Here is an 18,971-nt window from a genome sequence, read left to right as displayed (position 1 = left end):
TTCAAGTGCGAAATCTTAATTTGACGTAATTTCTGTATTCAGTGCTATTATATAAATAATATTGAGCATCGTAATTATCAATCAGAAATACAATCATGTTCAATATCAGCATCGTAGTCAGAATCATATACAGTGTCACTGCCTCCTCCCTCCTGCTCAGATCTTCACCGAGTGCCACCAATGCAATGATGTCAGCCAGGCACACACGCTCACAACTTGGTTGGCTATACGTGCCATGCTTAATGGCAGAGTAGATCTTAATATGGCAAAGTTCTTGATTCGGTTGATTCGGCCAATACATTGATTCGGCCAATACATCGCTCTACATGAGTTTGAACTTCGGCTGCATCTAGTTGCTTCCTTCCATCCAAGAATGAGGGGATATTCAGAGCAACACCCAACGGCTCAAGTTCAAGTTGGTCTTTTATGGTAAACCCACGGTCAGCCATTACTGAAATTTTGTTTTGGGAATCTTCTCTATGAAACCGGATATTCGAGTAAGCTGGATATTGCTCCTACAAACAATGGTGAAATGTACGACACTGTTCCATTGCACCCCACCAGAAATTTACACGTATTGTGGTGTTTGTACACTGTAAAAACTAATGGCTAACTATTTCAGAATTTCACATAAAGTAAGGTATGTGTATATAGTTATTCCTTTTACCTGAAGCACATGACAGCCCATATATGTTACACAGGAACTCATAATCCCCGCTAAGGAATACTCGTACACGTTACAATTATAAAACATTCAGTTTTTAATATTCTGCTTAGTACCTCCATGTCTTGCTCTGTAGGCTGTCCACCTCATCTTCGAACCTCTGTAGTGCGATCTTCAAGTTGGTAACGTTGTCGGGAGCCTCGGGAGCCTCAAAAACACAAAAAGCACAGGTATTAACAGGGGAATTAGGATGCTCTACATTACATATCTGAAATACCATCTTAAAACAAACTCCCTCCTCCCTTATCTCCACCCAACTTGACCCAGATCTCGTCAGCAGGTATCTTCCCTTCATGCCAAGTAAGCCGGTGCACTCTAAAAAGAATAAAATGTTTGCACAGTCTCTTAATTGGTTAATTAAATTGTACCTTCTCTCATCGTCATCATTGGAATTAAGAATGTGTTGACACCACAGCTTCATTGCAGCCGGAGGGATCCTAAAGAACGTCAAAAGCTTCAACAATTGTGTTCGGGAACCTTTTTTCAAATGCATCCCTTTGAATCAAGTAAGATCTACATTGTTAATTCACACCCACCTTATTCCAAAATGGAAATGCAGGTTTGCCCTCCAGGACTGCACATAAGTTTAGGGATTTTTTACCGGCTCTTCCAATTGATGGAGGATGAATGTCATGTGCTTGACAATGCAGTCTCATGGTTTGAAGATAGTCGCGAGAGGGGTGGCCCTTCATACTCAAACTTCATGAGTGACTCTGTGAGAGAGAGAGCCCTCAAGACAGGTGATTAAATTTACATGGAACACATAAAGCAATAAAATAAATGTATAGGGTAAACGAAGAAGTGGCTCAACTCAATGACCTGGTGGCCTTGCTCTGTGTGTTTGGTGAAGGTGAGGAGGAAGACGATCCTCGACTCACAGCACTCCGCTCAGAATTTGAGGAGAAAGCTTCGCACGCGAAGAAGCTTGTGAGTGATAATTATTATTAAACTAAGACGATGAGTTATGTACATAATTATGGATTAGGATGCTGAGTGGACTAAGATTAACGAGAAAACAGCAAAAGGGTACAAGAGAGAGGACGGACCTTTTGTTAAGGCTCTAGATGCTGCTCTAGAAGACTTCAATGTTCGGAGACAAACGTACTATGGTGGCACGTTTGTGGTGGGAAATCACGTAAACCGGACCCTCCAGGTACGTTATTAACTAAAAACAAACTTACTTTGAATATCACTCTACAGGTGAGGAACATTCAGAAACTCTGCAATGCCGTTGTACTCAGAGCAAGCAGTTATGAGCCGTCCATAGTTAAGAGTGCAAGTTTTGTGTCACCCTAACTCTATTCAGCAAGTGTCACAATATATATAATCAAAATATGATCACACAGGAGGAAATTGCTTCCCTAGGTAAATTTAAATTGTGTAAAATGACAACGTACCATGTAAATTTACTCCAAAGGTACTCACATCTCCACCTTTATGACATTTTATCGGGAGCAATTTCCTCAAGCAACCGTCATACCAAAGATGCACATGCTAGAGAAGCATGTGGTTGATTGGCTGGACCAGTGGCAGGTGGGAATAGGACTCATGGGAGAGCAAGGGGCTGAGGCGATCCACGCCTATTTTAACAATTTAAAAGTTACATATCGCAACATTCCAAATGGTGTGGAGAGGCTCCGATGTATGATGAAACAGCACTATGTTTACATAGCACCATCCACCATTGCATGCAGACCTCCACCTGTAAAGAGGCAAAAGAAGAACGATAACTGATTTTATTTATTTGATTCCTCTACAACATGATTGTGTACGTGTACAGACAAGAAAATACATGTTAAAAAGTGTTGCTTTGAAATAGTTAAAACTCACTTACAAAAATTTTGTCCCATTTAAGTCGCCTATCAATAGGTACCTAAGAGCTTACCTTTTCAAATAGTAACGGTTGCTAGTCTTGCGAAACACATTCTCCGGCAGTGGTACTTTTTTGCCAAAGACACCTCACATGACGTCTACAATGATGTACTTGTACAAACCAATACAGCTTGTGCTGGGATTGATCAATTTTTATCAAACTGGTATCTAGGGAAAGCATATGCTCTATACTTCCACACAGTCACATTTTTCACATACTTTGGAACCCCCCCTCCACAATGGGATGCTCTAAAACAGCCCCCAACTTCCACAGGTTTGTGGTTTGGTGGAATGTATTATCTTGTCATAATCATGTACTACATCCTGATAAACTAAGTGGTGAATTTTCATTGTTGTGAAACAGCGGTGACATTCGAGGACTTTATCACTAACTCTCTAGCTAGCAAATTACAACCATTTAATGGAACGAACTCTAACAGTGTGGTGGTACTGGACAATTGTAGCATTCATCATGTGGACACAGTTGTACAGGCCATACGTTCTACTGGAGCTATAGTACAATTTCTTCCACCATATAGCCCAGACCTAAATCCAATAGAAGAAAGCTTCTCCAAATTGAAATTGGTACTCAAAGCAAACGAGGAATCATTGGACTATCTTGCCACAGAAACAGTCGTTTTAGCAGCTATGAACAGCATATCTGTACATGATTGTTCACAATGGATAAGGCATGCAGGATATACGTAATCTATTGTAAAAACTTAACACTTGTACTTATTCTTATTAGTTAGTTACTATGGTGTTTGTTAGGAATGTATGATTAGCCCTTAACTGTTTCCTGTATGTGTGCTTTTGTTCTATTGTTCTATTGTAAGGAGGCCCTGCGTGTCTCTTCTATTTATAGCTTGTCTATTTATAGCTGTGTGTCCGTCCGTCCATGTGCTTTTGTCTTGTGTCTAACTTTCTAGCTGTCCAACTGTGTCGTGCTGATTACTCTCTAGCCAACAGGTTATGGGCCCAGGACTGATATAGCTAGAAAGAACTATAAGAACTCAATCGAACGAATCGACTCTACTAGCAACTATAGTCTACAAAAGTCTCATCAACTGGTATGGCGAATGTCAAGGTTTCGATCGCACCACTAAACGGAAAGAACTATCCTACCTGGAAGATTCAGTGCAGAATGGCACTGATGAAAGACGGTCTCTGGGGGATAGTAAGTGGAACAGAAGTAGCACCAGATGAAGGCAATGCAGAAGCCCTTGCGAAGTACATGTCGAGGAAGGACAGTGCTTTGGCAATAATTGTGCTCGGCGTAGACCCGACACTGCTGTATTTGCTTGGAGATCCGGAAGACCCTACCGAAGTGTGGAGAAGGCTACAGGATCAATTTCAGAGAAAAACATGGTCCAACAAGCTGCAACTCAGAAGAAGGCTTTTCTCATTGAAGCTAAGAGACGGAGAGCCTGTCCACGAGCATATAAAGACTATGACAGAGTTGTTCGAAGAACTTGCGGTCATTGGTGACCCTGTAACTGAAGAAGACCGAGTGGTGCACCTGCTTGCTGGTTTGCCTACATCGTATAATGTGCTGGTCACTGCACTAGAAGCACAGTCGGAGAATGTTCCAAAATGGGAACTTGTCACAGAAAGACTTTTGCACGAGGAACGAAAACTCAAGGAAAAGTTACCTGCAAGTGACGGACGAAGAGCACTTGCTGCTAATGGTCAAAGGAAGGGTAGGAAACCACCACTAACCTGCCACTTTTGCAAGAAACCTGGACACTTTAAACGTGATTGCAGAAAGTTTTTAGCGACTCAGGAGGCACAGACCAAACAAGGTGAATCAGCTAGCACCGCAAAAACGGATGAAGCGAGCCCAGAGAGCGATAGCGAGGCCCTAGTAACAACTCATGCGTTGTCTGCTGCTTCAAGAGGTAACTGGATTGTCGATTCAGGGGCCACATGCCACATGTGTAACGACAAAGAACTCTTCAGCGAAATTCAATTTCTGGAAACGCCGCAAGAAGTAACTCTCGGTGATGGACACCCATTACAAGCGAAAGCCGAAGGTACGGTGACACTGGAGACACTCTTGCCAGACGGCAGTACCAAGAAATGTAACCTGAACGATGTGCTATTCGTCCCAGATCTCTCGTACAGCCTCTTAAGCGTGTCAAAGGCTTCTCATGCGGGAAAAGTCACGAAGTTCGACAAGTCCGGGTGTGAAATCTTGAATAAAGAAGGAAAGGTGATCCTGTTTGCTACCAGGGTCGGAAACCTATACTATGTCGAGCATTGTCGAAAGACCCAAACAGTCCACCTGGCGGAGAATAACAAAGAGCGATTATGGTACAGAAGGTACGGACACATTGGTGAACAGAACCTCCAAAAGATTGCAAAGAATCAACTAATAGAAGATTTTGATTACAACACGTCAAACAACATTGGCTTCTGTGAAACGTGTATTGGAGGAAAACAACACCGAACCCCGTTCAACAGGTCAAAGAGACAATCGAAAGAGACACTTGAACTAGTCCACTCAGATGTTTGTGGGAAAATCAGTGAGAAATCCCTAGGAGGAGGTCAGTATTTCCTTACCTTCACTGACGACAAGTCAAGGTACTCCTGGGTGTACATACTCAAAACCAAGGATCAAGTGTTCGACTGTTTCGTGAAGTGGAAGGCACTTGTTGAGAAATCGAGCAAGAACAAAGTGAAAACACTGAGAACGGATAATGGTGGCGAGTACACCTCAACTCAATTCACAAACTATCTCAAGAGCGAAGGAATACGACATGAACTGACCGTACCCAAGACACCGGAACAAAATGGGGTGTCCGAGAGACTAAATCGCACTCTTGTTGAAATGTCACGTTCCATGTTGATTGATGCCAAACTACCGAACAAGTTTTGGGCTGAGGCAGTGTCTACAGCCGTCTACTTAAAGAACCGGAGCCCAACCAGAGTCATCGATGACAACAAGACCCCATACGAGTTGTGGCATGGATGTAGCAAGCAGAAAAACCTGCAGAAGGTGCTACAAGTGATATGAACACTAATGGTGATTACCAATTGATCCTCGATCTGTCTAGCACCCAAGAGCCTGAAACGGAACCAGAAACTCAAGTGGACACACAGACTAGAAGTCCTACTGTACCAGACGAAATTCGCAGGTCAACGAGACAAACGCGAAAACCTGACTACTATGGCAGAGTGGAATGCAACCTGTCAGAAACTCCCACATCATTTCGAGAGGCTACCTCTAGTCCTGACGAATCAAAATGGAAAGGAGCAATGGAGTCTGAGATGAGGTCGCTGAAAGAGAACGAAGTTTGGGACCTGGTCGACCTTCCACCTGATAGAAAAACAGTTGGGAGCAAGTGGGTTTTCAAGGTGAAAACAGGAGCTGACGGATCTGTTGTGAGATACAAAGCAAGACTGGTCGCTCAAGGTTATACCCAAAAGTACGGGACAGATTATGACGAGACAGTCGTGAGACAAGAATCTCTACGTGCTCTCTTCGCCCTCTCAGTCCAATACGGCCTAAAACTCCACCAGATTGATGTCACCACCGCACTCTTGAACGGCACCCTTGAGGAGGAGGTTTTTATGCGACAACCGGAAGGCTTTGCTACTAAAGGAAAAGAGCACCTGGTATGCAAGCTCAACAAAAGCATATATGGACTCAAGCAGTCGCCCAGGTGTTGGAATGTCGCTCTCGATTCTCACCTGAAACAAATGGGATTTAGTCAATGGTGACCCATGCATCTACTACAAAGGAAAAGGTGAAGAAATGGTCTATATGGGTGTGTATGTCGATGACATAATACTGGCAGCAAAAACAGAATCGAAACTCGAGCAGGAGAAGAAAGCTCTTGCGAAAAAGTTCAACATCAAGGACTTGAAAGCTCTAAACTATTTCCTTGGAATAAAAGTCGAGCAGAACGAGAAGGCTGGATCTCTCTGGATTGGGCAACCAGCTTATACTGAGAGTCTCCTAAAGAATTTTGAAATGCAAGATTCTAAGCCAGTGAGCACTCCAGTTGACATCAGCTCCAAACTCACCCAAGCAGCTGAAAACGAAGACGGTATTGACCAACCGCAGTTTCAATCTGCCATTGGGAGCCTGATGTATCTGTCCATCAACACAAGACCAGACATCTCATACGCTGTCAGCAGTCTGGCAAGATTCTCTAGTAAACCGACAAAAGAGCACTGGACAGCCTTGAAACGATTGCTTAGGTATCTCAGAGGAACTGTCGGGCATGGGATCTTATACAAACAGGAAGGATCCAAAGAATGAATTGGCTTCAGTGACGCAGATTGGGCAGGCGATGTAAATGATCGAAAGTCTACATCAGGCTACGTGTTTATGCTAAACGGCGGAGCAGTTTCATGGAGCAGCAAAAAGCAGAAATGTGTGGCACTCTCCACCGCCGAGGCAGAATATGTTGCACTGTCTAGTGCCGCCCAGGAGTCTGTCTGGTTGAGACAACTCATGACCGAGCTTGGAAGTGGACCTGAAACGCCAACATTGATTTTTGAAGACAATCAATCAGCGATAGCCATGACCAAAAATCCCCAATTTCACGGTCGTGCCAAACACATATACATCAAGCATCACTATATTCGAGAACAAGTGACTCTAGGAAATATCACCCTTGAGTATTGTCCAACAAGTGAGATGACTGCAGATTTCCTAACTAAAGGACTAAGTCGAGAAACCTTTTGTAAGCTCCGTAAGAAGTCCGGAGTAGTTGAACACTGAATAAGTAAGTGAGGAGGAGTATTGTAAAAACTTAACACTTGTACTTATTCTTATTAGTTAGTTACTATGGTGTTTGTTAGGAATGTATGATTAGCCCTTAACTGTTTCCTGTATGTGTGCTTTTGTTCTATTGTTCTATTGTAAGGAGGCCTGCGTGTCTCTTCTATTTATAGCTTGTCTATTTATAGCTGTGTGTCCGTCCGTCCATGTGCTTTTGTCTTGTGTCTAACTTTCTAGCTGTCCAACTGTGTCGTGCTCATTACTCTCTAGCCAACATAATCATGAAAATATTAATGTATAATGTATTGTGATGTCAAATCAGTGATGCGAATCAGTTCATGAAAGTCATGAAAGAGATAAATATGTGTTGTCAAGTGTTCTTTTCTGTTCTTTTCAGGATATACAACTATCTTGGTATAAATGTGAAGCAGATTTAAGTGATGACAAAATGTTCTTTTTCTGCTCAGCAAATTCTTCTGAGAGAACATGATCTTCAAACAGCTCTTCCAGACAGCTTCTTCTAAGCTGAGCAGTTTTCATTGGTGAAACAGTTGAGCTGGATCAGTGCACTGGCTATTGCGTTGGCTGCCCCAGTAAAAGCATCAGACATGGTGCTGATGCTCTCCTTTTTTCCCTTTGTTGGGTTGGGTGAGCCGGTTATAAGGGGTATATTTGGAGGAACGTCATAATTATCATGATGTCCAGAATGAATTAATCGTGCCCAAAGCCGCAGTTCATGCTTTTCCTTCAAGGTTTTCATGATGTCATCTACTTCATCTTCAACAAGGTCACGTTTGGTTCTTTGCTTCTTTGGTGGTGGTTCACTTTCATCTATACTGATAGGTCTCCCTTCACACCACAAAGTTACACTCTTCTTGTCAATATTCTTATACATTTCTGACACATCTCTGTCTTCCAACAGCCATCGCTTGTTGCTACCTCTGCCATGATAGTAGCCTACTTGAAAGCTCAAATCATCTGCAACTTCATTGGGGTAAAACTCAGCAATCTTAGCCTTGAGGCTTAACACCGAGTTAAATACTTGTTTGACATCATGCCAAGTCAATGTCTTGTAGCTACTTTTCTTCTTTGGGTTGATAATTCGAATTGTGTAGGAGTAGGAGTCTTCAGAGTTTCTTTCTAATGGTGTTGGCTTTCTAATGGTGTTGGAGGATCATCTACTTGTGTCGGAGGATAAGAAGAAACATTCCATGCTGGAGCATAGCTTGAAAAAAAGTAGTTATCCATTGCTAACTTATAAACCAGCTGCTGCTTGCAGTGACACATGCTAGCATTTTTAGCATAATCATATCTGTGGTCTCTGATCTGTGGGTTTACTACAATAATTTTGTTGCTCCATATAAGGAACGCACAACGCTCTAATCCTTTAGCTGTGTTGCTGCAAAGTCCAGTATATACCCTACTATAAAAATGTAATGTGTACGTTCAACAATTAATTATAATAATTGGTCATGAATATAATAATATTATATGCATATGCATGCTTTTGACAATGCATGCTTTTGACAGAGACACTCCTGTAATGATAATTTATATGAACTATATATAATTATATGTGAATTTGAAACAATTATTCTGAGTGTATATTAATTAATGTGTCTCAACTGGTGTGGCAATAATTACTGGCATGCTTCCAGATATTCTCCCAAAGCTACAGCTCGAGATATAAAACTTGTAATTGGTATCAAATCAATTTTAGAACGCTGCACGCATGACCAAACTTGAGAAGGACATACTTTACAAGGGTGTTCCATATACCATGTGACAGCGATTACCCACAAACCTTTCACATAAAAATTTTGGAACTCCATGCAATTTAAAACAGGTGATATATTTTCATCCGAAGCATCAAGCTATCTCTTTCTGGCGTGTATGTGTCTTCAATCTGCGAAAATTTATACGAAAATTTATACCCTCGAAATATACCCGCTATACGGTAGTACATAGATACTCTTTCGAAACAATAATATTAGCTTCATAATAATCAAGCATTACGTACCGAGAAGGTTTCTTCGTCAGATCCAGACTCCGGACCATTAGCACAGGAAAAAAAGATGCATTTTGTGACCTGAAATCTCTAAGGAAACGTGTAAATCATTTGTTGGAGCTTTATATTCTTCTCTTTACGGTAAAGAAAAGTGTACGATCAACTTACATCTCCATTGCCACCTAGCAGACTGTGCTAAAGATTTCGGACCGGTGTATGCATTCTGGTTGTATGCATTCTGGTTGTTCGCTTACGAACGTTTCAATGGAATAATGGGTTCTTTTCATACGAATGGTAATTTCTAGATATGAGCGCTTACATTCCAAGCAAATGGCCTACCGAACCGAGTATGTCAATGAATTTCTTCCAATTTTGGAACAGTTTAAGTATCAGCAGGGATCACTCCTTCAAAATACAGTTGAAGCCGCTACCAGCGATAGAAATTTTGTGTGTAATCCTCTCACTCCCGTTCACGAATGCTGTTGGCAATCAAATGAAATACAACGAAAATATGCCAGGTTGAGCTGAACTCACGAGACTGCCGAGTACGGTTAGTGCTTTATACGAGTGATGATAGGAAGATGAAGTGGAAACGCCTTTAGGTGGAGACTTGAATAATCCCGAAAAAAAGGCAATGAAGCTATAATGTGTTTTTTCTCTTGCTATTTCAAACTTTATTTCGAATTTCGGATACTGCTTTGTCTATGCTAATGTTCAAGTTTATGTGAATTTTGGGAGCATAGTTAGTATAGGTAGTATAGGATTTTCAGAATTAATTCAGATCATAACAATAATTTTTGGTATCACAACATCACTCAATTAGAAATCAGGTTGCAAATGTTACATACACTAATCATAAATTCGGAGGTAAACTATGTTTTACGAGTCAATTTACGAGTCAAAGGCCATGCTGTAATGCTAAGTCTTCATCGGTCCCTCTCACCAATGGCTTTGTGCCAGGATTGATCTTGCTCACAGTCACTCGAATAAAGCCGTCAGGGATGTCATGGCAGTGCACCCTACGACTCGGAGAGAAGTTGAACAGTCGCACCAAAAATACAGTTTGATGTTGTCTCTGAGTCACATTTAATACAATGTCATCCTCAGCCCCTTTTTTTGACAAAGTTGTGTACCGCTAGACTGTCGTACACGTGTGTTGCTTGAGCCTCTACAGTAGGAGTGTTCAGTCTCAGTGTACAATGGCACACCTGGAATAAAAAGCACTACCGTAAGAGTATGGGAGTATGGAACAAGAAAGAGTCTTTTCTTATTAAGACATTATTTTACATGTAAGTATACAATGTAAATTCAAAAACACATACCAACAAACTTGATGGAAGACAAGCTATTGTAAACAGCTTCCAGATTAGACTGAGATAAATTTGAAGGATGGGTCAGAGATATCCCAGGAGGCAATCCAATGACGTGCTGGGGTTTAAGGGCTTTGTATGGTACCCTTGCTTGTGAATCTCCAACAGCAAGAGCTGACAGACGTTCCAAACATACTTGTACATGTACTACTCTAATGTCACAGTACATAATTATGTATACTACACACATGTGCACATTGTAGTTACTTCTTAGTTACTTCTACCGGATACCGGGTTTGATAACTCACAATATTTAGCATTAAGCTGCTGCTGAACCAACACTCTTAATTCCCTGCTATTAGTACCATTATCATAATTATAATGATCAAATTTTAGCATATCGGATTTAGTTGATATTAAGAACGATGTGGGGATGTGCGGATTAGATTCCAAGTACCTCCCACATAGTCATTGCACACAATGTACATAACATGGACATCGAATTTTTCTGCCCAATCACACTGCATTCAATGCAAGCGATAAAAATGCACATGCATGCGACACACACACACGCACACACGCACACACACGCACACAAGTGGACTTTGCTATTATGTGGACTTTGCTATTATAATTATACTTTTTCTGGATAAGAATAACAAGTTGTTTTGAGTGTATGTACAGATACCACTTACATTTCCTTGCAAATTGCCCTTTGTGTTTCATGCCACTTGTCATGGTGGGTGCTTGGTCCAGGAGCAGATGACTCGGTGGGAATCTGAGCAGCAAGTTGTTCATACCTCCCCCTTTCATCTTGATTAAGTGCCGCACGATTCTTCTCTCCCAGATCAGAGATTGCCGTACCTTCTGTTGTGAGTGAATAATGTGGGTGGGATGTGTGTTAAGCGTGGGCAGATGGGTACAGCATGGGTACACATACGTACATGTCATGCATTTACAAGTAAGATGTATGCGTCTACACATGACACATGTGTTTGTATACGTACAGTACATGCAAACAGGTTTTAATTTGCTGTGACAGTCCATCCTGACTTCACGTACCTACTAACAGACACCACCACCTAACAGACACCACCACACCTCTCAGGTGGCTAATTATTTGCCCTGAAAGTATTATTATAATTATTATAATGAAGGATGTGAAATACACGTACCAAAATCAGCCACGAAATTGTTCAGATGCTGCGATCCTATTCAAAATCATAATAACTTGTACTATTGCACTTACCGGCAGACTGAAAAAATTCTCGTGTAAAAAGGTTATAGCAGTTGGGGGCCCTGAGCTTTTGGGCTTCTCTTTCTACGAGATCGCTCATTTCCAATCCAATTCTGCAACATAATAAGCATGGGCTTATTAATATTATATACTCAGGCTAATTCAAATTGTGTATACCACCAAACATTACTTAGATATTTATGCATCACCCTTAATTTCACTAACAGAAACACTACTGTAACACAAAATTCTGGAGTGAGGCACTGAAGCTGATGAGAGGATCCCATGTCTGAAATATGAAACTCTTCTGTATTATAGCAGACACTTCAATCCAGTGTCTGAGCAAATTGAGACCTTATCCTTATAGGAGCATGAGAGACCGTGGGGAATGATGAATACTGCTAGCCTAGTATACACCTAAACGTGCCGTATACATAATATAACCTGATCGGACGTCCCCCATAGTAGCGAGTATTACAGAGCTGACCAGAATAATGTCTGTTTGCACATATCGTCTGTTTGCACATATCGTAATGATATAATTTTATATTACTATAATTATTACACTGTATTCGTACACTATTGTGGGAACAATAATTATAACGTTGAGAAAGAGCTAGAGCAAGCTAACAACAGTGAAAACAGAGGGCGCAAAAGACCCCCGACCCCCATGTACATGTCATGTTACTTTCATATATATTTATTTAACACAACGATGGGAATATGGACCGTCAGCCTAATATCAAACCAAGAGTGCATAAGAAGAGAAGAGTGTCAAACTTACTGATACTTCTACAAACACTGTGCACAAAGTAACGTGACATCCTGTCAATTGCACGTGAGCAACTCGGACGTTTGACGCAACGCACAGAAGTTGTAATAGTGAGTAAAGAGGAGACGTTTTTTGTGAAGAGATCGTCTCCTATCAGTGTGCAGTGTGCAGCTCTAAACGTTGAACGCGAACAACTAGCTAGAATTGTTCGATTACCACACCCCTAAAAAAACGTCACAGTTAACATTTACTAGGAGATTACTACAATACTTTATCACGTGCTACTTTGTGCACATACAGTGTTTAGTATCACTAGTTCGACACTATGGCACCCCCATTTTCTGAAACACTAGAGTGTTATTTGGGACACCGAGCAAATCGTCACAGGAACACAAAGTATTTGACTTTGTTAAGCCAGTTAGTGTTTACACTGCAAGGTTAGGCTACTGCGTGTAAACGCAAAATGTAAGGCAATGAGGTAAAAGACAGATCGTAGTGAGACTGTAATAAGCAAAAACATAGTACCGTGAGACCTCGATTGTGTGTGGAGGGAAGGGAGGGGAGTGTGTGTGTGTGGCGTGTGTGTGTGGAGGGAGGAGAGTATGTGTGTGGTGTGTGTGTGTGTGTGTGTGTGTGTGTGTGTGTGTGTGAGCGACCCTCCAAATATGCGACCTCTAAAAGTAGCGACTGTGTTGACAATATTTTTTTTGTCGCGTCCTAAATGGAGGTAAATTTAGCCACACCCTAGCAGCCCACTGGAACTAGTGTTTTAAGGCGGTTGAGGCAAGTATAGTCTGTAGAGCTACCTCCGGCTCCAATTAGATGCGACCCTCTAAATATGTGACACCAGGACTTCAACATAATTTTCAACCTCCAAAAGAAAAAGTGTCTGGCTTAAAATCTATGAATCTATGCTTTAAATCGAGGTATTACGGGTCCAAATACAAACCTTGATGTAGGGCACGAGCTAGCTCCTGAATTTTAGGGAGTCTATCTTTAGACACACTGTTCATACCCCCCTCGAATGCTTTCAACAGCTCTTCCTTTTCCTTCCCCTTTTCTTCATCACTGAACTCTACCTTAGCTTGCCTATAGTATATCTAGTGCATGCCTATATTCACTGGATTTGGCCACGTGGTCACAGGCAACTACTGTATCTATAGTAGCCAGTATCTATAGTAGCCATGGAAATTGCTTGGTCCTAGATGGATGATGTCATCCTATTATACCTAGACCCGACAGTACACGGGTAATACCTGTAATAGCCCGGAAATACCGTGTGAAGCGGGTGAATTCCACAGCTAATACCATTAGTTTCAGTATTTTTATGATGACCTTTAACCTCACATGTATAATTAGAACGGCCTGTCTAGAATTTACGTTGTAGCTAATCTGACAAACGTTGTTGTGTACGTTGTTGTACGTTGTTGTGTACGTTCTGATAATCGTTCTGTCTGTGTACACACATCTAGTAATTGATACAAATGTTCTTGTGTACGTTCTGATAATCTATTTATTCATGTGAATTAGCAGATCTGCTTCACGCAATTGTCCTCGATTCCAGGCCGCTGAGAAAGGCGGGCTCGAGTCGAGGCTACAACAAGCCTCTTGGACTGAGTCAAGCGGCGAAGGCTCAAGCAGTACAAGGTGAGCTTGTATATATAGGTATAGATCTAGCACTAGCCGACTATACCACTCTGCATGCTGTCAGGTCATGTAGGGTAGAGCAGGCTTGGGGCATAGCTGTTATCTTAGTAACTTGACTAACTAAGCTTTGTAAAGCCAAGTACCTCCTCCGTGTAGCATTACTGAGAGTCCTGTGTATACATCTTGGCCTTTGTGCCATGATAATTATAATCAAATTCTGTGTGCATGCATTTGGTATTCTCTAATAAAAGTTATACAGGTTATTTGTATAACACAGTCTGGAACACAGTCTGGCGAGTATTCCAATGCTACGTGTGTTTTATAATTACGACTTTTGACTGCCTGCCTGGAATTTACACGACATACACGACATACATGCTATTGTAATTGTATGTATATATAGTGCTCAATACACGCATGCAGACAGGCCATTTGTGAGGAGTTGCGACAGCAAAGCAGCTTCTTGTCGAGGTGAGTATAGTCCCCAATGAAATCAGCTGGTGCAAAATAGTGACCCAATTACACTCGCGAACTCATGAGCGTGCCCCCCCCCCTTGGAAAATTGCACGTGCATGGTTACATGTACAAAATACTTATGCTGACACTTTTTATACGGAAGTTTGAAGTAGAGAGGACATCGTATCCTGCCTACAAGACCCAACAGGTGGCTGGTAAAGCCTACCTACAAGGTCCAAACAGTACGGCCCTCTGTATGCAAAAAATGCACGCCTTATAACAGCTAGTAAGCTCTCATAATAGATTGGATGTCTCACTTCATTCCTAGATGGGATTGGCAAGAACACAAGAGCTGACGGTGGGGGTGGGAGTAAGGGCCCTTCTCTAAGTTCTCTACATAAAATACTTGCTAGACTGGCATAGATCGTGGCATTTGTTACCTTCCTAAGTATCTTTTCCAAATGTGTCTCAAGGCTATCTCGCAGCAGACAGCTAAAGTACTAAAAAAAAACAGCTAGCTAACTAAGCTAAGTACAAGTACGAAAGTATCGACTTGTCTTGAGTGCCTGCCCCCGCCACGCCCATCTATAGGCCCAGTCGGTTGCCGCCCTCGACCTTTGCACTGCAGGGCAATTAATTAATGGGTGCGGTTATCGATACATGGCCGCTAATAACGCCTTGGGAATGCCTTGGGATAGCTTGGGGCTTGGCAACTACTCCATCAAGAGCATACAAAGCAAAAAGAGACCGCAGCCAAACCAACCTTGTTACCGCTGTGGAAAGTCGAATCACTCCGCAGCTGGATGCAGAGCATGTGGAAAGCAGGGACACATAGCACGAGCCTGTCACTCCAACCCACCCTCTCAGTTCAAGAAGACAGAGAAGAGAAGGTTCAAAACTCACTTAGTGGAACCAGATGGGAACAGCTCGACCGACTCAGAAGCTGACACATACCGATTGACCGACTCAGAAGCTGACACTTACGAGCCTTCTACACAGCCGATCACAGTTACAGTCAAGATCGAGTATACTCCACTCAAGATGGAAATCGATACCGGAGCTGCAATATCTATTATCTCCAGAAAGGCCAAGTTCTCTATGCTAAAGACATATACAGATGAGGCTATGATGGTAACGGGTCAGATTAATGTGTGTGTTAATTATGGAGAACAGGTGGTGCTTGTGGTGGTTGCTGGAAGTGGACCAAGTCTTTTTGGACGCAATTGGCTGAAGTACCTCCAGTTGGACTGGAAATGTATTGCAACTGTCAAATCTCCCCCTGCAGGTACACTAAAGAATTTGTTACACGAATACGATTCATTGTTCAAGGACGAGAGTACGGCCAGATGCTACTCCTCGGTTTTTCAAACCACATACTGTTCCTTATGCAACCAAAGAGGCTATTGGAGATGAATTGGACCGCATGGAGCAACAAGGTATCATCCAGAAAATACCTAGCAGTGACTGGGCAGCACCATTGGTCGCAGTTCCCAAGAAAGACGGACATTTTCGACTCTGCGGCGACTATAAAGTGACTATCAACCAAGACCTTGACCTTGAAGTTGATCAGTACCCCTTGCCTAAACCATTTGCAACACTAGCAAATGGCTCCCTTTTCACTAAGCATGAATTGTCACAAGCGTATCTACAGGTCGAACTCGATAACTATCAACACCCATCAAGGGTTATACCAGTTCAGCCGACTTCCTTTTGGCGTGGCATCAGCCCCAGCAAAGACTGATGGACACCATCCTACGTGGAGTGCCTCACGTTATCTGCTACTTAGACGATCTGTTGATAACAGAAGAAGACCACCTACACAATCTGGAGCAAGTCCTAAAACTTTTTACGGAACACGGGAAGAAGGAGAAATGTATCTTTTTGGCCAAGTCGGTAGAATATCTTGGTCATCAGATCAGCAAAGCATCAGATCAGCAAAGAGGGAATCAGCTCTTCCAAGTAAAGTTGATGCTATCTCAGCAGGTGCAGACGGCTACCCAACGTGACCCGACCCAACCTTAAGCAAGGTGTTAAAGTATGTCAAATCAGAATGCCCACAGAAAGTGACACCGGATCTACAACCATTTTTGAAATTGGCATCGAAAGTGGTTGCTTGATGTGGGGAATTTGCACAATCATTCCACAGAACCTGCATGCAAAGACGAGAACCACCCTGGAATGTCCCGAATGAAGGCTATTGCCCGCAGTTACGTGTGGTAGAGTGGACTCGATAAAAACATCAAAAACCAAGCAAAAGCGTGCCTATCGTGCCAGGAACAAGCACCACTCCATCCTTGGGTTTGGCCAAACAGCCCATGGAAAAGGATCCATATTGACTGTGGTATTATAGCTTTAGCAATAATAATAATATTCAGAACTGAACAAAACTTAACATACAGTAATCATATATAGATGTTAAATATAGAACACATGATGTAATACTATCTAATAATAGTCAGTTATGTCACATCTCCCTTTCCCGGCAATCAAAGCCTTAAAGTCTATTGGGGGGGGTGACTCGTGTGCCCGCCCGTACGTGATCTAGTCATAATCGGGCTTCGATCGTGATCATCCGGGGTATCGACAGATTGCGTATCAGGGTTCACTGTCAGGTGAGTTCGGTTTCGACGGATCACTCCGGTTGGGGTGGTCACCAGGTATGATCTCGGGGTGTCCGCATGAGCAGTAACTTGTCCTGGTGCCTGAGTACCAGATGTTGTCACCCAGACTTGGGTATCATTGGGAATGTCAGCAAGTGGGGAATGTCAGCAAGTGGTCTTGCACCGTGACGTGAATCGTAGTTCGATTTCTGTTTCTGTTTTAACTCTGCGTTTGCAACTCGGAAGTCTTCCAGATGTGGCCATTGTGGAGTAAGAGTTCCAATTGTTTGGGGAATGTTAGACCGGAGTCGTCTTCCCATCAGTAGTTCCGCTGGCGATAATCCACACCAGGGTAGTGGAGTTGTCCGATACGTCAGTAGTGACAAGTATGGATCAGTTGAACCTTTTAACAACTTCTTGGCTGTCTGGACGGCTCTTTCAGCATGACCGTTGCTTTGTGGGAAATGAGGGCTACTTGTAGTATGCTTGAAGTCATACTCCTTCGCAAAATCATGAAATTCCTGTGATGAATATTGGGGACCATTGTCGTTGAGGACCTCTTCTGGTATGCCATATCTAGCAAAAATCGACTTGAGGGCGGAAATGATGCTTGACGAAGTTGTAGTCGTCAACTTTATTACTTCTGGATATCTTGAGAAGTAATCAGTTGCCACAATGTAGATAGTCCCCTTGAGTGTGAACAGGTCCGTCCCTATCTTTTGCCAGGGGAAGTCAGGAAGAGCTGTCGGCATTAGGGGCTCCTTCCGAGGTGTGCTCGACACAATGTGAACAGGTCTTCACCAACCTTTCGATTTGGCTGGATATTCCTGGCCACCATACTGAGATCCTGGCTCTCAGTCTACATCTCTCGATGCCTTGATGTCCTGCATGTAGCTTGATCAAAGTCTGTTGTTGCATTGATGCTGGTATGACTATCCGGCTCCCATGTAGCAGGAGGTTGTCATGTAAAGTGAAGTCTCCTTGGTTTTCCCAGTAGGGTGCAAGTGCCTCATCTACTTTATTCTTGGTAGGCCAGCCCGTACGGCAGTACTTGATCACAAGCGAGCACAGGGGGTCTAAGCCTTGGGCTTGTTGATACTCACTGAGTCGATCTTTTCCTGCTGGGAGATGAGTAACACAGGCTTCCATGGCCAGTTCCGCGAGCTCTGAGTCGGGGTCATCACTTCCGGAGACTGGTGCACGTGAGAGAGTATCTGCGGTGTACAAGTACTTCCCTGGAACATGCTCAATGGAGTAATCGAACCGTGCAAGCCGTAGTCTGAATCGGAGAACATGAGGAGGGAGTGTATCTAGGTGCTTGATTCCTAGAAGAGGGACCAGAGGTTTGTGATCCGTCTCAATTGCGAATCGTTTGCCCAGAATGTACATAGAGAATTTTTCACATGCCCAGGTGATGGCCAGGGCCTCCTTCTCAATTTGAGCGTACCTCTGCTCGGTTTCGGAGAGTGATCGAGATGCATATGCAACAGGTTTCCAGCCCAATTTGGTCTTCTGTAGTAGAACCGCTCCCACCCCGTAGGCTGAGGCGTCAGCTGAGATCTTTGATTCTTTTCTGACGTCAAAAAGGGCAAGGATTGTTGACTTTGAGAGCT

General features: G+C 42.8%; 3 long non-coding RNA genes across 6 annotated transcripts; all 3 read right to left on the bottom strand.

Moving 5' to 3' along the window:
• Positions 1-2,001, bottom strand: LOC135348041 (uncharacterized). 4 transcript variants are annotated; one of them, XR_010398640.1, is made up of 5 exons: positions 1,906-2,001; positions 1,261-1,437; positions 1,093-1,161; positions 781-1,039; positions 1-515 (listed from the first exon to the last, which is right to left on the bottom strand). It is a non-coding gene; the product is annotated as an uncharacterized LOC135348041 (long non-coding RNA). The 4 variants fall into 4 exon arrangements; XR_010398638.1 differs by having other exon boundaries at positions 1,261-1,648; positions 1,906-1,991; XR_010398639.1 differs by lacking the exon at positions 1,906-2,001 and adding an exon at positions 1,544-1,796.
• LOC135348044 (uncharacterized) lies at positions 1,998-2,743 on the bottom strand. The gene is made up of 3 exons (XR_010398643.1): positions 2,610-2,743; positions 2,122-2,426; positions 1,998-2,022 (listed from the first exon to the last, which is right to left on the bottom strand). It is a non-coding gene; the product is annotated as an uncharacterized LOC135348044 (long non-coding RNA).
• Positions 2,744-10,082: 7,339 nt separating this feature from the next.
• Positions 10,083-11,224, bottom strand: LOC135347736 (uncharacterized). The gene is made up of 3 exons (XR_010398530.1): positions 10,955-11,224; positions 10,659-10,820; positions 10,083-10,544 (listed from the first exon to the last, which is right to left on the bottom strand). It is a non-coding gene; the product is annotated as an uncharacterized LOC135347736 (long non-coding RNA).
• Between the last annotated feature and the right edge of the window lie 7,747 nt (positions 11,225-18,971).

This window comes from Halichondria panicea, chromosome 14 (assembly GCF_963675165.1).
Source record: "Halichondria panicea chromosome 14, odHalPani1.1, whole genome shotgun sequence".
Lineage (NCBI taxonomy): Eukaryota > Metazoa > Porifera > Demospongiae > Suberitida > Halichondriidae > Halichondria > Halichondria panicea.
This window is presented reverse-complemented; position numbering and strand designations above follow the sequence as displayed.